We start from the raw sequence: 14868 nt of genomic DNA on the forward strand, positions 1-14868 counted from the left end.
AATGAAGCAAGCTTATAAAGAGTTTTTGAGAAGGAGAGGTCAAGTATCACTTACAGTGGGTGTAATTTGATCTGCGACAAGTAATGCAGACAGGAGTTAATAGAATGCCATGATGATCTGTATCTGGCACTTACCCACTTATTTCCCTGTCTCTACTTGCCTACCTAGACTTCCATCGCTCCCTCCTTGTAAGAGTGATAGATGGAGTTAGGCAGCTCACCACCTACAACTAATGTTCTCTCAATGCTGTTACAAGCAGTCGACTCCTTCACAAAGGATGCAGCATACTTACTGTGAAATGAAGTTCAATCCAGGTCTTAACATGCAAACCATAATAAAAATGATGACCATGTATGAATCATACATGGTCGTAAATATACCATATACCATATATACCATAATATACCATACACGGCTTTACTGAGATACAGGTCATTAAGATTGCCAATGAATATGCATCTCCAGATGAAAGCTAATGGTCCTCAGCATCGCCTGGTAGCTTTCGACATTGTGAAAGTCAGGGTGCTGACTGAAAATTGCCCGAATTGGAAAGGTTATCAAGTCTTTTAATTTTTTACTCCATCCTTAAAGTTACAAAGTCAGTGCTCAGGATGAACCGGGCAAATCCAAATCCAATCTTTGCTTGCTCCAAAAACCAAATTCAAAATTCAGTTGAATCCAATTCCGGTCACATCAAGAGAGACAAACAAGATTCACACTGACAAGATTTGCACTTTGCACTCTACTGTGGGTTTGACCTGATGCTTGATCCTAGCCAGTCTTTTGAGGCAGTGAATTTGAATGCGCGTGCTTGAAAAATTGGTGATCACACCTTTGTTTAATTATTGACATATCTCATTACTGGTCCAAACGAGGCCTCCTCCCTCTGCCTTGGAGAATCTTGGAGATTTGTGCAGTTTGCAAAAGGAATAGGTACTTCTAATAAACAGGTTATAAGCCGTTGTCCCAGGGTCAATTTTCATGGTAAGCATTCTAAGCTATAGCAGACATTCAGTCTCGGCAGACCACCAACGAGAGATGTTCCTACAATACCATAATTAAACTTACCCTGGAAACTTCTGTGCTTATGTGATTGGATAGCCTGAATTTCGGCCACACAAATTTCTAGTAAGAGTCAAGTTCTATTATAAAATCTGGTGCATTTGGTTTTCATTGCTTCTCCCATTTTCACCCATATAAAATGGTTACATTGTGAAAATTGTGCTTCTTTAAAACATGGAAAGTTTATTAAATTTGCAACGTTTTGCAAAATTATTTTTTTAATAAGTCAGAATTTCTTGTCAAAATGATAGTGAGGCAAATGGCATTGGCCATTAATTAAACACAAGTGATACAGCACTTTCAGGCAAAGGTCAGATGATTGGTTGAATGCAAACAATGTGTTGCTTTGTAGAAATTGCATCTCACTGTCTGCTTCATCAGTGAATTTCAGTAAATGTTGTGAAGCTGTGTTTAGGAACTAAGCCCACCACAGAAATTTGGGGTAATTACAAGCATTAGTACCTTTTAGCAATGTGGTAAGTGCTGTTGACTGGGGTGATGAGGGGGTGTAGTTGCTGGAGGAGAATAGAAAGTCAGTGATTAGTGGGAGCTAGGAAAAATTGCAATCAAGATTTGTAGGCAGAGGAAATGTTAACGGCAGGAGAAGGTGCTAGAAGTTGCATACAGGTAAGATATGAAATGTGTTAATAGTCTCCTTCAGCTTGATCCTTTTAATTTTTTTAATATCCAAAACATTTTAGTCCCAATGAAAAACCCCTTCCCCCTTCTCCTCTAAGCCATCTGTCACTTGTTCTTTAGTTTTGCTTCCAGTGAGCACTGATCTTTATTCTCCCATTAACACATCAGTTTTTGTTTTGGATTTCAGCATCCACAGTAGTTTGCTTTAGTACAAATTACATTAAACCCGAATTGGTGTTTATTGTTCTGGGCACCACACTTTAAAAGAAGGATATATTAGCATTAGAGGGAGTACAGAAAAGATTCATAAGGAAGGTTGCAGGGCTGAGCAACTTCAGTTACAGGAAGAAGCCAGGACTGCTCTTCTTGAAGATATTACAAGGTTGGAATCAGAAGCTTTTGGAGTACTGCTGCTTCATCAGATGATGAAGGTGAAAGCTCATGATTCCAAATAAACCTGTTGGACTTTAACCCATTGTTGTGAGACTTTTTTATTGGTTACCGAAATACCTTATTGGTTGCACTGGTCACTCAGACCCCAGATGCCCTATTTCCTTGCTGTGCAGTAATCAACTCTCACTTCTAGCAACTTAGTGGGCAAAAATATTATGTGCTAAAGGGTCCACAGGCAAATCTAACTCATGGTGAATGCTGTTACCTGACTTGCTGTGCAAAATCTGGGCCAATATTGTTTAGCTGTGAACAGCTTAGTACCAACAAGTGCCACATTAGTAATCGGAACCGTTTAACTTGCAGTTTCTCATTCCAATTGTATAATTTTGCCTGTCATTCATATCACAGTGATTGAGGTGACTTTTTAAAGTATTTTCTATTTGTTGTTTGTTAGATTCTGCCATTGATTCTCTGAATCTAGCCACCAGGAGTTGAACGTACAAAACAACTAAATTTGTGTGAGTATCCACTTTATGGGAAACGATTGGTACCCCACCCAAAGCAGCAGGGCTGAGACCTGGCATTCAACGTGTGGGAAATTGTGAATCTGAATTCATGTCTCACTAGCCAGAAGGAAAAAACATTAAAATTTAGCAAGTGAGAACACTAGTTTTGCTATTGGGTATCCGTGTTGTGCAAGACTTCAGCAGGTTCCAATATACTGATCCAATCCTTCTACCTCTGCTAATTAAATTTAGAACCAAAGGAACAATCTAAAACTTTGTGGCCAAAAATTTTCAGCTATTCAGAGTAGTGGGATCTTCTGGTCCCAGTTTCTTGGTGACGTGGAGTGCAGATCCTGCCACCAGCAAATGTTGTAGACTTATACTAAAATCCCATGAGAAATGCACCACAGGCAGGCCAAAAAACTATGCCCTCTGTGTCTCCTTTTTGTGAGGTTATAGCTGTACTTACAAAGGAAAGTCCTTTTATTGCCTCTAAATGAAACAGTACACCAGCGATGTCGTTATGATTTATATCGTAACCGTAGAGATTAGGCAAAAGACGATTACAACCTCATAACTCAGTGGATGTCACTGGGTAACCAATTTGTTCATGACAATATATAATAAATATTAGCCCAATGAACAGTAAGATGCAAGCACTCAATTAACGTATGCTGTAATGGATCTAACTGAAGCCAGCTTAATTCCTGACCATAATTAGGTGATTCTTTATTTGAGTTTGTCATTGAGCTAACCAATGGAACATTCCTTTTAAATTCTAGCAACCAGAGTTGGAACTTGCATGAAACCTCATCCTTTATGGAAACAATATTTCACTGGGAGCGATGAGCTTTCTTTGCACCCCAATTAAAAAATGTTCTCCCATTATAACTACATCAATAAATCTTGATTTCCTTCTGATGCACTGAGCATCGCTAAAGATGGTCTTCAGCACCACTTGACATAAAGTAATAATGGCAGAGCGTGCTAGGCACAGCAAAGGCTATGGGCCAGAACTTACACAACTCAGATGAATGTCCATCCAACCCAGAAGTGCTTAACATTGGGCGTGCATCACAGACTTACACGCATGATATTTTGGTCAGTGGATGAAAACACGAATTGAATGCGCATCCACTGACAATTAAAAAGTTAATTTAAACTCCAGCTGACCCAGTTTTGTGCATGTTTTCACTGCATCCTTTTAAGGATTGTGCATATAGTTTGGACTTTGCAGGACATTTCACTCTTGTAATGTTTTTTCCATATCTTTGACACTCAGTGCATGGGTCAGTCTTTTTGCATCTCCACAATATGGGTCTAATGTATTCAGCATGGGGCATCTACTCTGAGGAGGAAGACATGAGCCAAAGAGAAAGGAGGCCAGGTGGTTACCCTCAGGTAACTTCCAAATGTGGGGGTGGACACCCAACGCCCATGTCTCTGAAGGTTTGTCTGAGGTTACCTGGCAGTCCCATGATGCAACATACTAAGGCACTCACAAATGCCACGGCTTTTCATGGCTCCTGCTGGCTTCAAGGGATAGATGACAAGGTGCATTCCTTGCAAAGATGGCTGATGTCTCCACTCAGGCACCCAAGGAGAGAGGCGGAGGAAAGATACAATTGCTGTCATGCCTTCACAAAGGCAGCGGTGGAGAGGACAACAGATCTGCTAAAAATTAGATTTGGATACCTGGACTATTACCGGGCAGAGGGGGGGAGGGGGGTGTGCTGAGATATCTACCAGAACAGGTGTCGTGCATTGTAATTCTGCTGTACTGCGCATAATCTTTCTCTCTGTAAGCGGGACTGTTGGATCAGGAAATCACTGAGATAGGTGCACATACTTCAGAGGAGAAATCCTTTGATGACTCAGATGTGGAGCCCAGGTAAACAGGCAGAAGAGGCAGAAATGAGAAACCTTCAGGGAGAAAGGAATGTAAGGAAGGCTTTGGTTCACCATGCCTTCAGCTAGGCTGCCAAGGCTTGTCTTCCATCTGAGGCCAAGGGCACTGCCTTCTTCCAAACATTTCATACAAAACCATGCAATGAACCTAATGTTTCATCACCGCCTCAGTAATAAAGATTTCTGCTCCAAACATCTTTCGCAATATCCATTAATTACACAGGACACTCAGGGCTTGTGAGCAAAGTAGTCATTTATCTTTTAGACATTTGTGAAACAAAAGAAACACAATTATAACTGATTAACCAATTAATGTCTCTGTGGCTCCTGCCATGTAGAACTGCACCCGCAACAATTAAGATCCACGGTGAGTCCCTGGATAGTGTGGATCATTTCCCATATGGCTCCTCTCAGCACAGACACCAACAATGAAATCCAGCATCAACTCCAATGTGCCAGTACAGTCTTCAGATGCCTGAGGAACAGAGTGTTCGAAGATAGCGATCTCAAATCCAACACCAAGCTTATGGTCTACAGAGCAGCTGTGGTTCCCACCCCACTGTATGCACTTGAATCACAGACAATGTACAGCAGACATCTTAAATCCCTGGAGAGCCATCTTTGCCTCCATAAAATACTGCAAATCCATTGGCAGGATAGACATACCAATATGAGCGTCCTCTCCCAGGTCAATATCCCCAGTATTGAGGCACTGTCAACTAGCTACAATAGGCAGGCCACATTGTCCACGTGCCTGTCACAAGATTCCTAAAACAAGTGCTCTGCTCCAAGTTCCGCATTGCAAGTGATCATTAGGAGAGCAGAGGAAACCCTACAAGGACACTCAAAGAACAAAGAAAATTACAGCACAGGAACAGGTCCTTTGGCCCTGAACTGACCAAGCTTCCTGTCTGAACTAAAACCCCCTATCCTTCCAGGGACTATATCACTCCATTCCCATCCTATTCATGTATTTATCAAGACACCCCTTAAAATTCATTATCATATCTGTTTCCACTACTTCCCCCAATAGCGAATTCCAGGCACTTATCATCCTCTGTGGAAAAAAAACTTACCTCATACTTTTCCTTTAAACCTTGCCCCTCACACCTTAAACCTATGCCCCCTAGTAATTGACTTTCCAACCTGGGAAAAAGCTTTTGTCTATCCACTCTGTCCATGCCCCTCATAATCTTGTAGACTTCTATCAGGTCCTCCTGTCATTCTAGTGAGAGCAAACCAAGTCTCTCCAATCTCTCCTCATAGCCCTCCATATCAGACAACATTCTGGTAAATCTTTTCTGTACCCTCTTCAAAGTCTTTACATCCTTCTGGTGGTGTGGTGACCAGGACTGAACACTATATTCCAAGTGCGGCCTAACTAACATTCTATAAAGCTGCAACATGCCTTGCCAATTTTAAACTGAATGCTTCAGTTGATGAAAGCAAGCATGCCATATGCCTTCTTGACTACCTTCTCCACTTGCGTTGCCACCTTCAGTGACCCGTGTAATGTACACCCAGATCCCTCTGCCTATCAACACTGTTAAGGGGTCTTCCATTTACTGTATATTTCCTATCTTCCAAAATGCATTACCTCATAGTTGTCCAGATTAAACTCCATCTGCCAGCTCTCCGCCTAAGCCTCTAACTGATTTATATCCTGCTGTATCCTCTGATGGCCCCATCGCTATCCGCAAATCCACAACCTTTGTGGTCATCCTCAAACTTACTAATCAATCCAGTTACATTTTCCTCCAAATCATTTATATATATTACAAACAGCAAAGGTGCCAGCACTAAGCTCTGAGGAATGCCACTTACCACAGCTCTCCTTTTAGAAATGCACCCTTCCACTGGTACCCTCTATCTTCTATGTCTACTGATCCCATGCAATTTCACCTTCTGCACCAGTCTGCCACGAGGGATCTTGTCAAAGGCCTTACTGAAGTTCATGCAGATAATATCCACTGCCCTATCCTCATCAATCATCTTCATCACTTCCTCAAAAAACTCAATCAGGTTAGTGGCGCATAACCTCCCCTTTGTAAAATCATGTCGCCTCTCGAAAATACGTCCACTTATTTCCAAATGGGAGTAAATCCTATCTTGAAGAATCCTCTCCAATAATTTCCCTACCACTGATGTAAGGCTCACTGGTCTGTAATTACTTGGATTATTCTTGCTACCCTTCTTAAACAATGGAACAACATTGGCTATTCTTCAATCCTCTGGGACCTGCCCTGTAGCTCGTGGGGATGCAGAGATTTCTCTCAAGACCCCAGCAATTTCCTCCCTTGTACTTCTCAGTGTTTGGGGTATATCCCATCATACCCTGGGGACTTGTCTACCTTAACGTTTCTCAAGAACCCCAATACTTCCTCTTTTTTGATCTCAACATGACTCAAACTATCTACATACTCTTTCCCAGACTCATCGTCCACCAAGTCCTTCTCTTTGGTGAATAATGATTCTTAAGGCCTCCCTAAATAAATGCAACATCCCCAGCAACACGTAGGAATTGCTTGTCCAAGAACGCACAAGCTGGAGAAGAAGCATATATGAAAAGGCACCAAACACCTCAAGCATCACGGGGTGGAGCACACAGAGGCCAAGTGTAAGCAGCAGAAAGAGTGCGCAAAATCCAAAGCATCCTGTCCACCCACCTCATCAAACATCAGCTGCCAGCATGTAGCACAGCCTGCAGGTCCAGGATCGGACCATTCAGCCACCACAGAACCCTTTCTCCGGAGTGGAATCAAATCATCCTCAACACTGAGGGACTGCCGAACAAGAAGAATGCACGTGTGAGATTTACACAATGACATAAGCCACCTGTGCAAACCCCTTGTGTTGCTCACTGCCTTAAGCTTACGTTTTCACGTGCTACATCCTGATGCCACACCCCACCTTCACTGACAACGGCACCAGAGGCAGATTGCTGACTCTGCTGTCTTGTTTGCCCCAGTGACTTTAATGGTAATCTCTGGCCAGTGGCACTTGAACAGGCTCTGCCTGAGAGGTGCGCTCAGTGATATAGTTGGGCACTCCACATTGCCGTTTTTGAGGTTGGCACAGTGACTGGCAGAGAAACCTCATCCGAGGTGCTGTGAGAGGAGCCCACTGAAGGTGGCCACAATCAGCCATTGTGAGATATATTTGCTCACCATTGATGGATGGCACCCACCCGAGAGACTGGATGCTGCTTCCATCTCCCACACTCGCTGTAACCTCATGAAGTCATGACCTGTGTGAGGGATTGGAGGTCTGAACGCAACCCAGGAACCCCTGATTCTGTCCTTGGACATGCCCAACCACAAGATTTGCCACTCAGTGGAGAAGGCTGTGCCCTCGTAGCTCAGGGTCAATGCAGCGCTCATGCTGCACATGGACACCTCCATGACTGAGCCCATGACAAGCAGATTCTCAGGGATCTTCACCAAGTCTCCTCACACATCCCATTGGACATCAAGCATTTGTCACCTGATTGATGGCTCCAGAGGCTCATTACTTGCCTTGGACTCAGCATGTTCCTGGTCTCCAGCTGTCCTCCAATTGCCTCCACTATGGGCAATCTCTGCTTCCATCATCTACTCATGGGAGCATGATGTGCCCTCACCACTGTGCACTACCATCTGATCTGACACTTTGTTGCTACTGAAATGCCAGTATTTGCATTGCAGCTTGATGCAAAGAGAGGGTATGACATGGGTGCAGCTGCCATCTGTGCCTGCTTTGATGTTCAGGGAGGGTCATCAGTTTCCAGGCTGGCTGTGGGGATAGCTCACCTGAGGAAGAAAAACAACTGTCAGTTCTATTAGTCACATTACACATTCAATTCCATCATAGCTGGCTGGCTACAAGTGATATCAAAGGCCTTGTGACTTTGTGATTGCTGAACCACTGGATATTTTCTCAGTAATCCTGATGAGGGATCATTCGACCCTAGATCCTTTTCACTCTCTGCCTGATCCGCTTCTGCCCACTGGGCTCCAGCCTCTCCATGGCCTAAGGACCTTCATCCTCACTCACGTTCAATCTCCAGGGCTCCCAGCTCATGTCTGGTGAGGATTGCCAGGTTTGCCACCTCACCACCAGTGGCGGATCTCAGCGTTGCTTTGGTTATGTTTCTCCTGTACGCTCAAAGCTCCATTCTGCACCGACCACTCCCTCTCCAGCACCATTCCATGCTGTCCCCAAATGCTTTGCGCACCTGTCCCTTTAATAAACCCAGGGCTTCTGACCTTTTATCCAGTCTTAGCATGCCCAGGCAAAGGTGTATTCTGAGACTTCCTTATTCCTACACCCACGAGTGTAGCGAAGGATGGGCATCCTTCCGTAGTTCTCCACGCTGGACCATGCCAACTCTGAACTCACCCGAGCACAGAAAATCATGAAATCCTATCCAGCACTGTATCCATGTGTGTGAGACCAGGCCGTGCTTGCTGATTTCACCTCTTCCCAGACCTCTTTGGTGAGATTGGGTGGCCGCCTCTTGCCATCCCACATCACAATGCCCCTCCTGGCAGTCACTGCCTCCACAAGAGCACATAGGCAGAATTGGGGGCTTGCTGTCCACCTGAACTGCCCTCCTACCTGAAGTGGCTGTTGATGGCCCCCCTGATGCAGACCACCCTCTGCCTCTTGCGATAACTTCCGTGACCTCTGGAAGCTGACCATTGGAACATGCCTGCCATGCTCCTGCCCTCACCAGCCTCGCTGATGCTCCCCAATGTATTTCACGTTAGCTGGCACTGAAACTTGGATTCCAGAATTAACTGGACCTTGAGCTAGTTTGTTCCAATACAACTGTAACATCAACAAATTATTAAACTGGCTGGGTCTGACCCCAAAATCAGAACAAACCCAATTTAACCAATTACCACCCTGTCAGTCTTCTCTCAATCATCAGCAAACTGATGAAAGATATTGTCATCAGTGGCACTTACTCAGTAATAATCAGTTAAGTGATCCTCAGATTGTGTTCCACTAGGATCACTCAGTTCCAAACCTCATTGCAGCTTTAGTCCCCAAAGCCTTTCTAGCATCTACAAGCTACAAATCAGGAGTGCAATGGAGTACTCTCTACTTGCTAGGTGAGTGAAGCTCCAATAACACTCAAGAAGCTCAACAAAGCACTTCACATGATTGGGATCCCACACACCACCTAGAACATTCACTCTCTCCACCACTGTCAGCAGTGTGTACCATTACAAAACCCACTGCGGCAACAGCCCAAGATTTCTTCAATGGCATTCCCCAAATCAACAACTTTTACCACTTAAAAGGACAACAGTAACATGTGCTATGGAACACCACACGCTAAGTCACATACCATCATGGTTTATATTACCATACAGTGATAGTCAAACAATGGTAATATAAACCATGATTACCAAGATTATCAAGATTTTTGACAGTGATAGTCAAACAGTCAAAAATCTTGAAATTCCCTATCCAATAGCACTAGGGGAGCAGTTTCACCATATGATCTACAGCAGTTCAAGGCGGTTGCTCACCACCACCTTCTCAAGAGTAATTGGGAATGGGCACTGTTAGTCTTCCCAGTGATACTCACGTTCAGTGTATAATGAGTGTCAAAATCATAAGATACAAACGTCATCACAAAAAGGATAGATGGCTGCAGTCCGAAATGCAGTGCTGAGAAGTATTGAGGATGTGGGTTTTGGATTTCACATATCTCAGGGATCACCCTCAATGCCTGCATGCAGATAGATATTGAGTGGGATTTTATGGCCTCACTCGAGCGAGACCAGAAAATCCCACCCAAGGGGGATTTTCCCCTTGGAAACGGACATAACCATTGTCTATCCCTCGCCAGTTCCGATTCCATGGCAGCAGGGGCTGTAGAATTTAGTCTTCTGCATGCATTTCTTTTTTAATAGCATTATATATGAAATAGAAACATAGAACATTACAGCATAGTACAGGCCCTTCGGCCCTCAATATCGTGCCGAGCTATGCCCAATCCCAAGATCAAGCTATCCCCTCCCTATAATTCTGGAGTGCTCCATGTGCCTATCCAATATAGGATATTGTGTAAATGTGTAAACAGTTTAGCAATGAGCAGCAAACAGTTATATGTAAAAGACATGTTTAGAATAAAAGATGCATTCATGGAAGGTATAATTTCTCTCATTTTTAAGGTGGTTTAACTGTTGCAGTATTGTGTGGCTATGCACCAAATAATGGAGTTGATATTTACTGCCCTTGTCACCTCCTTGCATTCATGTAAAGATCACTCTCCTTGGGGCCCTCACTTCAATTTCTGTATTTGTGATGTGGAGAGCCATATGAATCTCAGAGTTTCAGATGTTCTGATTTGCAGCTGAGAGTATTTTGATGGAGACTCGCCTTCAAGTCCCACAGCAATAAACTGTCTGATGCATTTGCTGGTGCAAGCTTATTTCTGCAGTGTAAAATGGAGACCTAAATATTTGTGAAGCACAGTGGGCTGCATGCCCTCATTTTCACTGGATGGTGTACAATACCACCAGATTAATGAAGGAAGATAAAGAAGCACCCAGGGTCCGTACTTGAAACCGGCATTATCTCTTTGCAATTGCAAATAAGGAGCCTAAATGTGAAGTTCCCAGTTCAAGAGGCAGCTGCCCAAAATGTAACCAACATTGATCGGACAGCTATGTTCAGGAAAGCATGGTCTACATGTGACCTGGCCAGTTCTTGAAGGAATCACTGAAGGTCACTACTGAAGTTTCAGTTTTTTTAAGAAAGTAAGTCCATCTCGGTTTTCCACCACTCTGTGAAACATCGCTCCCTCCTTCCCATCCAATCACCTCTGTTACTCTTTCCTCCCTAAAGCTTCTCCCTCTCTTATGGGAGTGCACCTCTTTTTGGATCAACTTGATGGCCACTGAGGAATTAAAAATTCTGTTTGTAGGTAAGCTGCCATTTGGCATACCAAGCAGGTCGGCAGTTTGCCAACATCATGTGCATTAGGCCCAATATTGCACGCGCCTGTGGTCTGTCTGTTCCAGTGCTGGGTGCAAACCAATTTCTAGACTGCTATCTGCATCCCCTCCGAGACAACTCCACTCTGAAAGAGGAGTCATCAAACACACTACTCCAATTCAGATGCCCTTGGCGAAGTAAGTGCGAAAGAAAACAGGTTGGCAAAAATTCTATCCCGTAATACTGACAGGGATTATGTCACCAAGGAAAAAACAGGTGGAAGTATCATGAAGATTGATGTATTCATGCCAAGATATCATAGTTAGACTACATCCTAAAGTTCTAGTAGCTCTTTGTGTTTGGGCGTGACTAATTTTATGAGATTTTTGTGCAATGGTACTTTGTTTAAATGACAAAATCAAAGGTTGCCCCCAAATGACTTAGTGGTGATCTTGTTTTGTTTGCTATGCCAATTAACTTCCCTCTTCCATTTGAAATATGTCTTCTATGTTTGTGTGCAATGCAGGAAGTAAGTCTGTTCTTGTCATCTCTGTCGGAGCATTGAAAACAGATCTGGAATTTCTTTGAATAGTCTAGCAAGTAGAAATCTTTAACACAATGCTTCTCCTAATAGGCACTCATACATTTCATAGAATCATAGAATAGTGCAGAAGGAGGCCATTCAGCCCATCGAGTCTGCACCAACCACAATCCTACCCAGGCCCTATTCCTGTAACTCCACATATTTCCCCTGATAATCCCTGGATGCTAGGGCCAATGTAGCATGGCAAACAACCTAACCCACACTTTGGACTTTGGGAGGTAACCCACGCAGACATGGGGAGAATGTGCAAGCTCCACACAGACAGTGACCCGAGGTTGGAATTGAACCCTGATTGCAGGTGCTATGAGCTATATATTATACCACCATGCTGTCCCAGAGTTAGTAACTAGAGTTATTTCTAGAGCTAAACTTACACAGGCATCAAACAAAGCAGTTTCCTTGAAAGGAAGGATTTATTTTAATCACGTTTCTCTTAACATTTTTATAAAATTTGCAGTTTCAGTTTTTATGGGATAGACTTCTGTTAAAAAGCACTATATATTGGCTAAAGAGAAAATGCTTAAGACAGCCTCTTAACATGGCATCGCTAAATGTCACTAAACCTTTCACTGCTATGTCACAAGCATTGCTAGGGAGTAGGACAATGATGTCAGTGTATATATAAAAAACAAGTTACTGATCAGATGCAGTGCATATTCAAGAACAAGGTAAGCAGTGAGAAATGGCATATAAAGTGCTTCTTTTCGGTCTAATAAATTCAGCCCAAAAATACCTGACAGGAGAGGTGTTTAATTACAAAGTGAATGCAACAGGTTCCTCACTGAAGAAGAGTCAGATATGGACCATTGAGTTTACTAAGGAGGACTCCCCCATGGTGCATATTAAGAGTTCCTTCAATAGATACATTGCTGCAGACAAGGATGGCAAAATCACATGTGATCAAGAGGCTCCCACTCCAAATTGCGCTTTCCTTATGACACTTCATCCAGACGGAAGAGTCTCCTTCCAATCGGAGTGCTCCAAGCGGTATTTAGGAGGAAACCAGGACAACATCACATGCTTTGCCCAGGCTATCTCCGACAGTGAGAAATGGGTGCCGCACCTGGTCATTCATCCCAGCGTCAACATGTTCAACCCTGGCAGCAAAAATTATGTCCGATTAAATGAGCAAAATGGGAAACTGTACTGTGATAAGAAACAACCCTGGGGTGCTGACTGTGTAATGACACTTTATTTTGACATCAAAGAGAAAAAATATGCCATAAAGACAGGAACTGGTAACTTCATTGCTTTCACTGGGAAGACTGAGCCCGAAGTAACACACAGGACATTATACCGCCTGGAGATCAATAATGGGATGATCTGTCTGAAGGATGTGCATGGAAAATTCCTATCTGTGAAAGACTGCAACGTTAAAACAATCAAAACTTTGACTCCTAGTTCAGATGAACTTTTTATCATAGACCCTTCTCCTGGGCAGATCAGTATCATGTCTTTGGCTAATGAGAAGTATATCTCCTGTAAACCTGGCCCGGATGTCTACTCAAATGTTAATGATGTAAAGGATGCTGGAAACTTCCAAATTATGATGGATTCCACAACAAAGAGAGTCTGCTTCCAAAATATTTCAAAACAGTACCTTGCAGTTGGTGCCAAAGGCGGCATTGAAGTTTCAAAGTATCTAGATTTTCATTGCTGGTTTCAAATTATCTACAACTGGGAAAAGGCAGCCTTAAAAGCATCAGATGGAAGATATGTGACTGTGAATGCAGGTGGCCAACTCTTAGTAGGGCCAATTGCAATTGGGAGACAGGAAGAATTTGTCTTCAAACTTACTAACCGAACTCAGTTAATACTCCAATGTGAATATGGTTTCATTGGCCTTATGCCTGGAAAGAAGATATTAGTTTGCAACAGGCCAATGTACGAGGCAAGCAAAATAATTTCAACTGCTGATGGTTTCTATCAGTTCAAAATAGTATCCCTTGACAAGTACTGGGAGGTGAATGAAGAAGGCTTCGTCACTGTCACAGGAGAAAAGCCTGTTGACTTCACTATTGAAGTGATGAATTCAGACCAATTGATCTTAAGGGGACCCAATGGGAAATATCTTGTAGCAGAATCTGATGGAAGCTTCAAAGCTGTAGGAAAAGATGCTAAGTCTGCCTCATCATTCCGATATTAAGTGACTTTAGCAGATCCAATCGTGGTGAAGGCATATGAAAGTATCTCCAACTCAGGTTCAGTCAGGGTGAATGAATGGAACGAATACCATTTAGTTCAAAAATATTAAACTCTATTCCTGCTATCAACTGTGAGTTTCAAAAAATTTAATATTTAGGAAATAATATATTGCTAACAAATGCAATTTGAAGTTGGTCCTTCCGATAATGTACAGTGTGCACTAATACGAGAGAAGTGGACTGCAGGTTCTCCTTTATGTTTTCCACTGGATGAATTACAAAATTCAGTTTGGGCAGGTGGGACAGAGGCCTGACAAATGAAAAATAATAAGCTAAATCAAATATATTAATCTTGTTTAAAGAGGGAGTAAAGCAGGTGGAGCAAATTAGAAGGTCTGTGATAGCTGTGAGCTAGAAGAGATTTAAAAAATGTTTGGGGCACAAAACAAAGGAAGTGTTAATGGCAGTGTTGAGGGCTAAGGTGCTGAAAGTGACATAAAGGTAAGACAACAGCATATGTTAAAAGCAGAACAAATGTCAGCCTTCATCTCTGTGCTTACTTCTTTGGTCAGGAGTCCTCCTCCATTTAAATTGATCCTTTCACCCCCGCCACCTGCCGATATTCTCCCTCTACCTGGACCCTTTAGCACAAGAAGACACAAAAACACAGAAAAAAAGA

General features: G+C 43.0%; 1 pseudogene; it reads left to right on the top strand.

The window, feature by feature from the left end:
• Positions 1 to 12727: 12727 nt before the first annotated feature.
• Positions 12728 to 14191, top strand: LOC145341380 (fascin pseudogene; annotated as a pseudogene).
• The last annotated feature ends 677 nt before the right edge of the window (positions 14192 to 14868 follow it).

Source organism: Carcharhinus amblyrhynchos, chromosome 3 (genome assembly GCF_965287045.1).
Source record: "Carcharhinus amblyrhynchos chromosome 3, sCarAmb.v2.hapA, whole genome shotgun sequence".
NCBI lineage: Eukaryota > Metazoa > Chordata > Chondrichthyes > Carcharhiniformes > Carcharhinidae > Carcharhinus > Carcharhinus amblyrhynchos.